Genomic DNA, 10,605 nt, shown 5'->3' with positions numbered 1-10,605 from the left:
TGGGATTCCCATGGCTTTGCAGGAAAGAAAGTTTGTTTTTTTTTTTTAAAGGAAAAGCTTCTTCACAGTTTGGTTGATGAGACTCTGGAATAGACTGCCAGCGGGGGGTGGTGCAGGCATCTACCCTGGAGATCTTCAGAAGGAGACTGGATGCACACTTTGCTGGGGTTATTTGACCCCAGCAGTCTTTCCTGCCCAGAGCAAGGGGGCTAGACCCAATAAAGTCAAAGTCCCTTCCATCCCTAAACTTCTGTGAATTTGCAAATCTGTGAAAGTCTCTCTAGCAGCCCACTTGGCAGGTTGCAGAGAAAGCCTGGGCTTCTGGCTCAGATTCCTCCTGTTTTCCCCAATTTGGGATGAAAAACAGATTTAAAAAACTTAACATTTTTCATGAAAATTCAGCTCCCAGCCAGCTCTCCTCTTTTTGTTTTGTTTTGTTTTGTTTGGCTTAGTGGATATGGCATCAATATCCTAAACTACTGTTTGCAGTTAATACATTCATTGAAAATGTCTGTAACTCACTGGCCAAATGCAGTGGACTCTCCATTACTGGCCTTTCATTATGAATTAGACAGGGCTGTCCAAGTGGCAGTCCATGCACCTTATGCAGTTTGCAAGAGGTTAGGCTGCAGCCCTGGGGATCCTGCCCATCTGGATCTCACATCACTCTGGCTGCAAAGGAAGCTAAAGTCCAGGCTCCCCTTCCCTCCTCTAATTTCCACTTCCTGCCCTCATCCCTGGGGGTCGGGCAGTATGAGGAGCTGAGGGTAAGCCTGGAGCTGCTCAGGAATGCAGTGCAGCAGTAGGGGAGGAAGACCCACTGGGCATGCAGTTCAGTTGGGGAAGTAGGGGGGGGCATAGGTAGGTGGCATAGCAGTGGGGGCACTTGCATGGGCATACAGTGAACCTTAGAACTTGTCTGAGTTAAGACAAACACTTCCTATTACTGGGTGAATTTTCAATCCAGCTGAGTGAATTAGAAGAACAACCCAATCCTTCTATCCCTTTTAGGAATCCTGAATCTTTGTTGGGTTTTTTTGTGTGTGTGTGATTTGAGACAAGTTCACTTAGGGTGGTCACAGACTTGCAGTGCCCTGCTGTACCTCCTGGAACTTCACAGAAAGTGCCAAGAGTTACAGCAACCCCCATTCTCCCCCCAACTCATTTGCTATTTGGTTGGGGGTGGGGGGAATTGAGCTCAAGTTTGGAGCCAATCCAGGAGAGAGAGGTTGTGTGTCTGCAGACCTTTCTTCCAGCTCCAGTGCTGTCTGCAGGATGGGAGGGGCCTGGCTGGGTAAACCCCAGACCAGAGCTCCCTCCCCTCTTTCTCCCTCCCTTCCATCCTGCAGAGAGCACTGGTGGCGTGGCTGGGCTGCATCAGCCCAGGGTCAAAACACAAGTTTGTCACACACAGGGACAAAACAAAAGTTAATGAAGTTGCTCTGCTTTGGAGTGCCTTCATCTGAACCCTCATTAAATAAGGGTTGATTTGTCACACTACTGGGAACTTTTAAAGTTCTCTGCAGCTGTGCACTTCTGTCAGGGCATGGCTGCAGAGTGCTTTCAAGGGGCCGATTGTGTGACAAATATTTCTGTCAGTGCCCTTAATTAATCTTCATTTCTACTTTTTTGCCACTTGATGGTGGAATCTGTGCCCACTGCTGTTATCTGAGCCTTCAGTGAGTGAAATACTTCTGGGAACACCAAATGCCATGTGACTAGAGGTTCTATAGCACCACTGAAGACAAATCTCCATCAGGGAATCCCCAGAAGCATAACTTTTTCACAGGATAAACATGTCCTGTATCACTATTTTCTGTTGTTTTGAACATACAAGCTAGAATATTTTCAATTTTGTTGAAAAACGTTAATGGAGCTCTGACTATTTAGAGTGAAATGCTGGCCCCACTGAAATCCATAGTTTTGATATTTACTACATCCTGGCCAGGATTTCCCCCTTGGTCTCTATATTTTCAGTAGAATTTGTCTGGCAGTCTTACCAGAGTAACTCCAGCCTGTTTTATGTTACATTGCTCTTTTTGCTAGAGTTCAGTTCTATTAGGCCAGATCCAGCCTGTCAACAAATCTCTATTTGTGATATATTAGCCTGGTAATACTCTCCTTAGAGATTTGTTCCTACATGATTATATGGTTGCTTAAGGCTACAGTACTTGATTATATGAGTAATATATTCATCAATTAAACTTGTCAGCTTCTTATATAGCCTTATAGTATTCTTGACCTGATAAACTTAGGCTAGCCAGCCACTTTTACCGTAATTAAAATTGCACAGTTTGATACATACCAGTGTCTGTAGGAATTATAGGTAAGCTACAGGGCAGAGAATGGGGAAACTTTCTGAGTGTTTGCAGAAATTATGTTATAGTGAATTTACATTACAAAACAAATTACTAATGGTGGAACTCTGTATTTTAATGATTGTTTCTTTTAATCAGGGCAGTCGTATCTAAACAGAATATATTAAATATGCCACAGTGAATGTTATGGATAAGTTCAATAGCCTAGCAAGAATACATGAGAATTTGATAATCATTCATTACTAAATGATCCTTGTTTAGGTTAACGAAAAGGTTCAGTCTGCCTTTGACACGTACAAACTAGCTGCTACATGACACTTTCAATAGGCTGATGAAGAGATCTCCAGCCACCTTGGTTAATATGAGGCTGATATCATGCATTCTTTCTCTCATAGATCCCAGTTCTGCAAACAGATGTGCCAGTGCAGCTCTTTATGCCACACAGAGTCCAATGATTGCAATGAAATGCCACCTGTTATAGGAATTCTCACTGGTGCATATATATGTAGGATTAGTGCCAAAAGGAATAGCAATGAAATACTTATTTTCATTTAAACAAATGAGGTATATGTCTGTATTCCCTGGGCTAGGGGTTGATTAAATAAACTATAGGAGAGGTAGAGGAGCAGAGGCTGTTATCTCAGTAAAAGTGGGTAGAAAATGTTAATGGAAGAAGAAGAAAACTGATTTTAAACCATTTCAGGAGAATTTCTTTACAAAAATACCAAGAGAACAAGAATTGATTACTTACATATATATAAGTGGTTCATTCATATAAGACATTCTTTGATCAGAGGGAGAGTTTAAATTTCTAAATTGCATACAGGGGAATAAGAGATTACGTGTATTTCCCCCCAAAATACATGAACCTTAGGTGTTATCATCTCTGTAAGAATTGTATAGCTTTTGTATTACTCGGTTGTGGATTTTTTAGGGTGTTTTTTTTAAGGTTGCTACTGAGAAAAAACAACTGTAAGAAGAAGGCATTTTTCAATATGCAGTTTGGATATTATTAGGCAGATATAATTATTATTTTTGTGGCATTAAATCTTTAACATTAATCTTGCATGCTATCTGTTTGTACAAACTAAAATCCAAGGCCATGCACCTCAAAATGCCTCCAAACAACTTCACAGACAGCATTTGCAAGCATTTCTAATCTAAAGATGTGAATTCTGTGACACAATTTTTGAGAACATGAATCTAAACCTACTGAATCTATTAAAAATAGTCAGAAAGCTCGATCAAATTGATCACAACCACAGTTAGTGCACTTAGACATATGCTTTCCTGAGGAGTTGGCTAATTAGTTCCACTGTAAAACACTACTGTCTACACGTGCATGGGTATTAGGGTGCAGTAAATTAATTAACTCTGCTGTAAGATAGTATTGTCCCAGTTCTATCCTATGGCAGTTACTTACTCTGCTAAAATGCACATGTAGACAGTGACAGAGGCTGACTGGGGCACAAGGGTGTTAAAATATGGGGGTTGCCTGCCACACAGATCTGTACTTTAGCATTCTCATTGCCCAACCAGCTCCTCTGCCTGCAATATAACCACCCAGAACCCAGTGCTGACCCCCTAATCCTGCTGCCAGTCAGGTGCTATTCCCCCCTAGCTCAAACTGCGGCAGTCCTGGGAGCAGCTGACATGGGTGCAAACTGTGCCAGAGTTTATTTCTTCACTTTAATTGCACATGTAGATGGACCCAGTGGGTATGTCCCTATGAGTGGGAACGTGTGTTTCCCTGGGGAAAAAAGCTACTTTTCCTTGGGAAATGCCCATTCCACACATGCTCTGCTGCATGGCATATTGCCCCGAATGGGATAGGAGAGGCTGGAGCCAGCAACTGTGCTGGCCCCAGCAGCCTTACTTGGGGCTCTAGGGGCCTCAGAGAACTACAGCCACATCGCTTCTGCAGCAGGGAGCCTGGCCAGCAGCTGGAGTGTAGTTCCCACCAGCTAGGCTCTGGTTTTGGGTGGCGTGTGCTGCCACCACATGTACCGCCTTACTTTTTTTAGGTGTGGACTTTTTTGACCTCAGGATTCCCCAGTCAACCCTCCCCCTCATCCAACCCCTACCCCCACTGCAAAGTGGCAGCATGGGGAATGCCTGCACGTTCAACTTGTGCAAACTGTAGCACTGCAGATGGGTCTATGATGCTGCACACTACATGTTCACACTCGTCTGGATGCACCCAGTGTGCATGAGTTATCTTGGAATACAGATCTAAGAATGTCAATGCCAACATGCTTCAGAGAAAAGATTCTAGCTATCTGCTTTATGTTTCACGCACAATAGACAATCACCAGCTGTGCAGATATAGCAAACTTATCTTTGAAAACAAATACAATCATATTATACACAAAAATAAATACTATGATGACAGCTCAGATATCAAGATGACAGTATATAACACTACACTGAAATATGCAGAAACCAGAAAATATGAAGATTACAAACACACTGAATCAGATACCTGTCCTTATGCTAAATGTATGCATGGACCCTGCTGAAGTCAGTAGAAAGACTCCCACTGGTTTCAATGAGCTTTGTGCCAGAACAGTAATATTAACTTAAGTGTCTTTACCAAAAGTCTGGACAACTCAGCTTGACATACTAGATCAAGCAATTTTCCTGAAAGAGGCACATGTACAGTAAAAACAAGCAATTGGAAAAAAAAAACCCATTGATATAGTACATATTAACAACTGAAGCATATTTTTTAAGGAAAAAAAAAACAACCTCTTTTAAAATTGTTCTTATGGTTTTACTTCTGCCCTGATTATGTATGGAAAAGGTTTTGGAGTCTTCTGGAAAAACAAACTTGCTTCCTTCTGTGCAGACACTGGAGTGGTGTTTGCTGCCAGCTTACTTTCCATTTCAGCTTTGCTGCTACTATTGACAAACCTCTTTCAAGGTGCCAGGAAGGGTGAGCACCATTAACAAAACAGCAAAGGTGACTATAGACAAGGTGTTAGCAAATTACTTTGTGAAAATAATGAAAAAAGGGTGGGGAATATCTTTAATCTCCTTCAGTTGATCTTGTACATATAAACCTACTGCTAGGTGTCATTGGCCATGTATAGACAAAATGAGAGGCGTGTGTGCATGACACTTTAAAGCAGGCCAAATGCTTTTGCACCACTTTAATGGTGTTGATGTTTGCATGCCTTGGTGGTGTACTGAGCATTAATTCCAGCCGCTGCAGGAAATTCAGTGGCGTAACGTGCCTTAAATGATTTGGGGTGCAGCAAATGAAAACTTCGAGGAATTTTAGTTTGCTGTCACTATAGCCATGGAGAGAAGCACTGGGCTCTGTGCATCTCAGCTGCTCTGCAGGAAGCCCTGTTGGCAGCCTGACAGCAGCCCAGGAAAGCAGCTCCACCCAAGAAAAGCGGTGAGCCTCTGATTTTTTTTTCTTTCTTCTCTGGAGCCTTCCTGCCTGCCTGAGCTGCTCGGAGGCCCAGTGCTTCCTTCCATGCCTATGGTGTCCCCCAGGACCACCCGAGCCAGGTGCCTGCAGGTGGGTGCTGCTTGGGGGGGGTGGGGGGTGGCGCTGCTGGTGCAGAGGTTAGCACCCCCCCACCCCACAGCCCAGGGACTTTTCTGCCCACTGGCAGCTGGCTCTCTCCTCCTTGCCAGAGAAGCAGGTAAGTCAGCGGGGTGTGTGCATGACTTGGGGTTTTAATCAGCCCTAAATTGAAGCGGTGTTTTTTAAAATCCACTGTGAAGAACCAGGGGTAACAAATAAAACCCTGACAGCAGGAATGGGGACTGAGGAAGACATGGATGGGAGAACTGGAGAAGCACGGAGATTCCAGAGCAGCTGTTCAGTGAGGATCGAATGCCCCGCGGCAGAAAGGGGTGGGGCCAGAGGGAAATGGTTGTCAGAAGAGGGTGAGGAGAGAGACTCTCAAAGAAGAAACAGGGAGGAAAAGACCCTGGGGGATCCGGCTCTAAAGGAGTGAAGAAAACAAACAGAGCTCATTCAACTGAGAATCAGTGATGGGGAATCTAAAAGAGGTAATTCCCTGGAAAGGAGTGAAAGGGGCAGAGGAACCCTTCTCTCATTGTGAAGGTACTGGGACTGAAGCTTATTTGTTGTTGTTTACTTTACATGTGGGGCTCTGTTGCAAGCCAATCGAACTATAAAAAGAAAGAAAAGAAAAAGAAAAGGAAGTTGAGAGAAGACACTGCAAATCCTCTGGAAGAGAGATTATGCCCAGAGAAGAAATAAAGAATTAAAAGACCCATATAAACCGGACTGACTGAAAGTTGTTAGATAAGCAGTAACATGGTTAAAGTAAAATCATATCCGAGTTGAATTCCGTTTAAGTTTGTTGCAGAGCACGAAGGTGCCCTGCTCCTAGAGAGGGGAAACTGCCAGGGAGAGAGAGCCCTGGCAGGGAAGAAGGAGCACAGCTGTGGGTTGCCCGGGGCAACCAGGAAGTCAGCTGACTGGAAGGGGCAGGGCCTGGCCCTCATAAGGCCCAGGGCTGAGGCCAGGCTGGCAGTTCCTTGCTAGCAGTCAGTGAGGCAGGAGCTTCTGGAGTAGGGATGTGAGAAGCAGCAAGACCCGCAGGTACTGCTTGAGCAGAGTTATGGATGGCAGCTCTAGGGCATTTGAGCAACGTGGTTTAGCCAGGCTGCTTTACATTATGTCATAGCCAGGAGGCTCGAGTTTCTGTAGCATTTTGTTGTTTATTACACCGGTGGCTAGGGAGAGGCTATTAGGGGTTGGAGAAGGCCTCATAAAGGGACCCACAGTGGTGTGGGGGCCCTGGCGCCAGTGAGGGTGCAGCTTGCGGGGTGCATAGACCCTAGCCCCAGAGAGGGGCGTTTGTAAAGCCCAAGTTGGGCACGGCGAGCTCCAGAGAGGGGAGCGCCTTATTGGAGAGCCCAAGTTGGGCCCGGCGAGCCCCAGAGATGGGGTGCTATTGAGATGCCCCAGTGTGGGTGTGGCGAGCCCCAGAGATGGGGTGCTATTGAGATGCTCCAGTGTGGGTGTGGCGAGCCCCAGAGATGGGGCGCTATTGAGATGCCCCAGGGTGGGTGTGGCGAGCCCCTGTGGAAGGCATAGTACTGTGGCAAACCCCGGAGAAGGGCGGAGTACTGCGGTAAACCCTGGCGAGAGTGGGTAGTAATGCGGTGGGCCTGAGAGACAGGGGGCATAACCGAGAAGTCTCAGAGTGGGCACAGAAGTCCCCAGGAGAGGGGCAGCTTTATCAAGAAGGACCCTGAGAGGGGCGACACTACAGAGAAGGCCCAGAGTGGGAGCAAAGAACCCTAAGAAGAGGGCAGCATTGCGGGGGGAGAGCCCCAGAGAGCGGGCGAGTGTAATCGACAGACCAACGTCCATCCCAACTGCAAGCCTTGGGGCGTGGTATCAGGGGAGGTTGGAGCCACACACAGCCCATAAAGCTAGGGTGTCCGGGAAGCACCCATCATACAGGGAGACCCCCAGAGAGTCCGGGAAACCACAGGGACAGAAGTCCCAACTAACCGTGCCCAAGAAGACGTAAGGCAGCCTCCCAACCTTATCTAACAGCAAAGATGTGGCGGGCGAGAAACAGAGGGTGCCCTTGGGCCGACTTAGCACGGAGAGGGGGCCTCAAGGAGATCACGGCCCTCCTGGAGGACCCCGCTGTGACAAAGTTGATAGTGGTATTTAATTGATGTGAGCACGTAATGAGTAGATGATGGATGTAAGTTCGAGTATGTTTAAATAAACGACACTGTTAAGATAAATGAAGTAAGACTATGATTTTAACTTGACAGTTAGTACTAGCTAAGCAACACAAGAACTACCTAAGAAAAAGTTAATAACTCAAGAAGTTCCCCTTTCCACACTACACATTGCCAGATTTCTGCTGCGACAGATAACCAATAACACCTTCTGACCCATAGCATCTCATATTAATTAAGATGTGGCAGATGAGAGCCAGTAAATACCATTTTCAGTCCAGATAGTGCAATCTGAGGGGAGAAAATCCAGAATATTGCATTAGTTTAGACGCAACCCCCTCCCCACTACATCCACCATTTCAATTTAGAGCCCCTGTTTCATCTACACACACCCATTAGTAGCAAAAAGGGCCAGGTTCAGCTGAACACCCAAAATGACTGGCTCAAATTCACATCTGACACTTACTATTTTCTGTTGTTGTTTTTACAGGGGGTTAAATGTATTAATCTGTTTGGGTGAAAGAGTGCAGGTATATATCTCTGAGAACTGCAGGATTCTGTGTCATTCGGATCATGGAAGCTCTAAGGGCCAGATTCTATTTCAGCTATTGGGAATGTAAGTACAATCTTATTCCATCTTGCTTGGGCCCCAGAAAACCTCTTAATACAAAACATGGTGGGCTCTCCTCATCCTCTTCCTTTCTACCTGTTTTATGACTCAGTCTGAAAGGTCAGATGATGATGATACAAAAAGTGGATGTATTAATGAATTTTCAGGATCTTGAACAGGTGGCACAATACTGTACCTAGGTGGCCAATAGCTGGAATAGAGTTTGGACTAAGTCTCTTGGGTTAGAGTGTAGAAAACCCATCTTTTTTTTTTTTTTTTTTTTTTTCTTATTTAATTAGTAGATGTTTAGGTTTGTAAATCCAGAAAAAAGCTGACGAAGCCAATAGGGAAATACAGAGCGCCTGTATAATAAGCCACTGTAATAAGCCACTCTTTCTATTGTAAACAGTAGGGCTGTGCAAGGTTTCGGACAGAGCTTTGGATCCAGAGAAGCTTCAGATGCTTCAGGGTCCAAAGTAGCATGTCCAGGTCAAAGCACTGGCCTCGTTACGCTTCCCAAAGTGGTTTGGAGCTTCCAAAGTGCTTCAGAGCCATCTCGGAGCTGCCTCGGAGATCCAACCATAGGGTATAATGGGGAAACAATAAAATATCTATAATTTTGTTGTATTTTGTCCAATTTTTGGATTAAATTTTCAGGAGCAGTAGACTCTTCAGAGAGCATAAATCCTTCCAAGTTTGAAGAAGATTGGTGCAGGGGTTTGGGGGGAACTGCACCCCAAATGCTTGAAAGCAAAACTCTCATCAATCATGATTCACTCAGGGAACAGCTCAATACACAGGACCTAGTTAATGTAGCTAGTTAATTGCCATCAATTAGCACCTATAAAACCAGGCTAAGGAGAGGAAAGACTCAATACAGACAATCAACTGCCAAAGGATTGCTGCTGACTCTCACAGGCCTAGTAAATAGTATTCTGTTATTTTTGTATTGATTCTTTTTTTCTGTTTTACATTGTATTATATTGTATTCCTATCATTTGTGCATTGATTTTTGTTTCATATTAACATTCTATGATTTATGCCTACACTGTGATTTGGCATGAGTGATGTCAAGTATCCATTTTGTGTGTCAGATTCCCATCTTGTTCCCATGCCCTGTTGTGTAAGTATATTGTAACCTATGACTCATACCTACCCGCCCCATGTAGATTGGTTCCTGAATGAATGGGGATGAATGAGGGTACCTGAGACACAATGGCAGTAGGTCTAAAAATAGCTCCCTCTGAGTGACCGAACCATCAACTCAATGACCCAACCTTCACCCTGCATTGACCCTCCCTGGCTCAAGATTTGGAAGACAAAGACTGCTGCAGAAATCCGCCAACTCACCATTACAGACACCTGAAACTGCATGTCCTTTCCTAGGAGTGAACGTGCTCATTACACCAGGGGCTGATGCTTGCCTGGGCATGCCCCTATCACTAGGGTCATAGAAGGTCTGCCCCTATAAAAGACAGACCCAGTGGGATGCCCTCTCCATCTGGACCAGCACCATGCCATGCCACCTATCCATCCAGAGGCCCTGCTGGTGACCCCTTCTGGAGAATACCTGCTGGACAAAGACCCCTTTCCAGCCTGGATAGGTAACTATCACCTCCACCCTCTTTCCAAACAAGGACTTGGACTCTCTTTCTCTTCCCTACCTGGACTCCAGCCCTTCCACTGAGTCTCTTTCTCCTGCTACCATTGTGCGTGTGTGAACCAAAAACTTCATGGGGATGTGTAGTGTGTGTTGTCTGTTTAATAAACCTGTTATTTTGAAACCCTGAGTTGGGTTTTTGTCTGTTTCCTGACTGTTTCCTCTTTGCCACCACTTATCTTCCCCCTGATCTCCCAGCTTTCTACATCAGTTTCCAGCCCCAAGCTGCCAGCTTTCTCTCTCTTTCTTAGCTGTCTCTTCCTTGCCCCTGGGCTTTTTCTCTTGCATCAGTGACCTTGAATAACCCTGGGGACACTTGACCTTAA

The 10,605-nt window shown here is 45.2% G+C and overlaps 1 long non-coding RNA gene across 1 annotated transcript; it reads left to right on the top strand.

Moving 5' to 3' along the window:
* The first annotated feature begins 5,764 nt into the window (after positions 1–5,764).
* LOC109282670 (uncharacterized) lies at positions 5,765–10,409 on the top strand. The gene is made up of 3 exons (XR_002089695.2): positions 5,765–5,847; positions 8,500–8,625; positions 9,277–10,409. It is a non-coding gene; the product is annotated as an uncharacterized LOC109282670 (long non-coding RNA).
* The last annotated feature ends 196 nt before the right edge of the window (positions 10,410–10,605 follow it).

Source organism: Alligator mississippiensis, chromosome 1, assembly GCF_030867095.1.
Source record: "Alligator mississippiensis isolate rAllMis1 chromosome 1, rAllMis1, whole genome shotgun sequence".
Classification (NCBI taxonomy): domain Eukaryota; kingdom Metazoa; phylum Chordata; order Crocodylia; family Alligatoridae; genus Alligator; species Alligator mississippiensis.
Note: the sequence above shows the minus strand (reverse complement) of the source record. Positions and strands in the feature narration are given on the sequence as shown.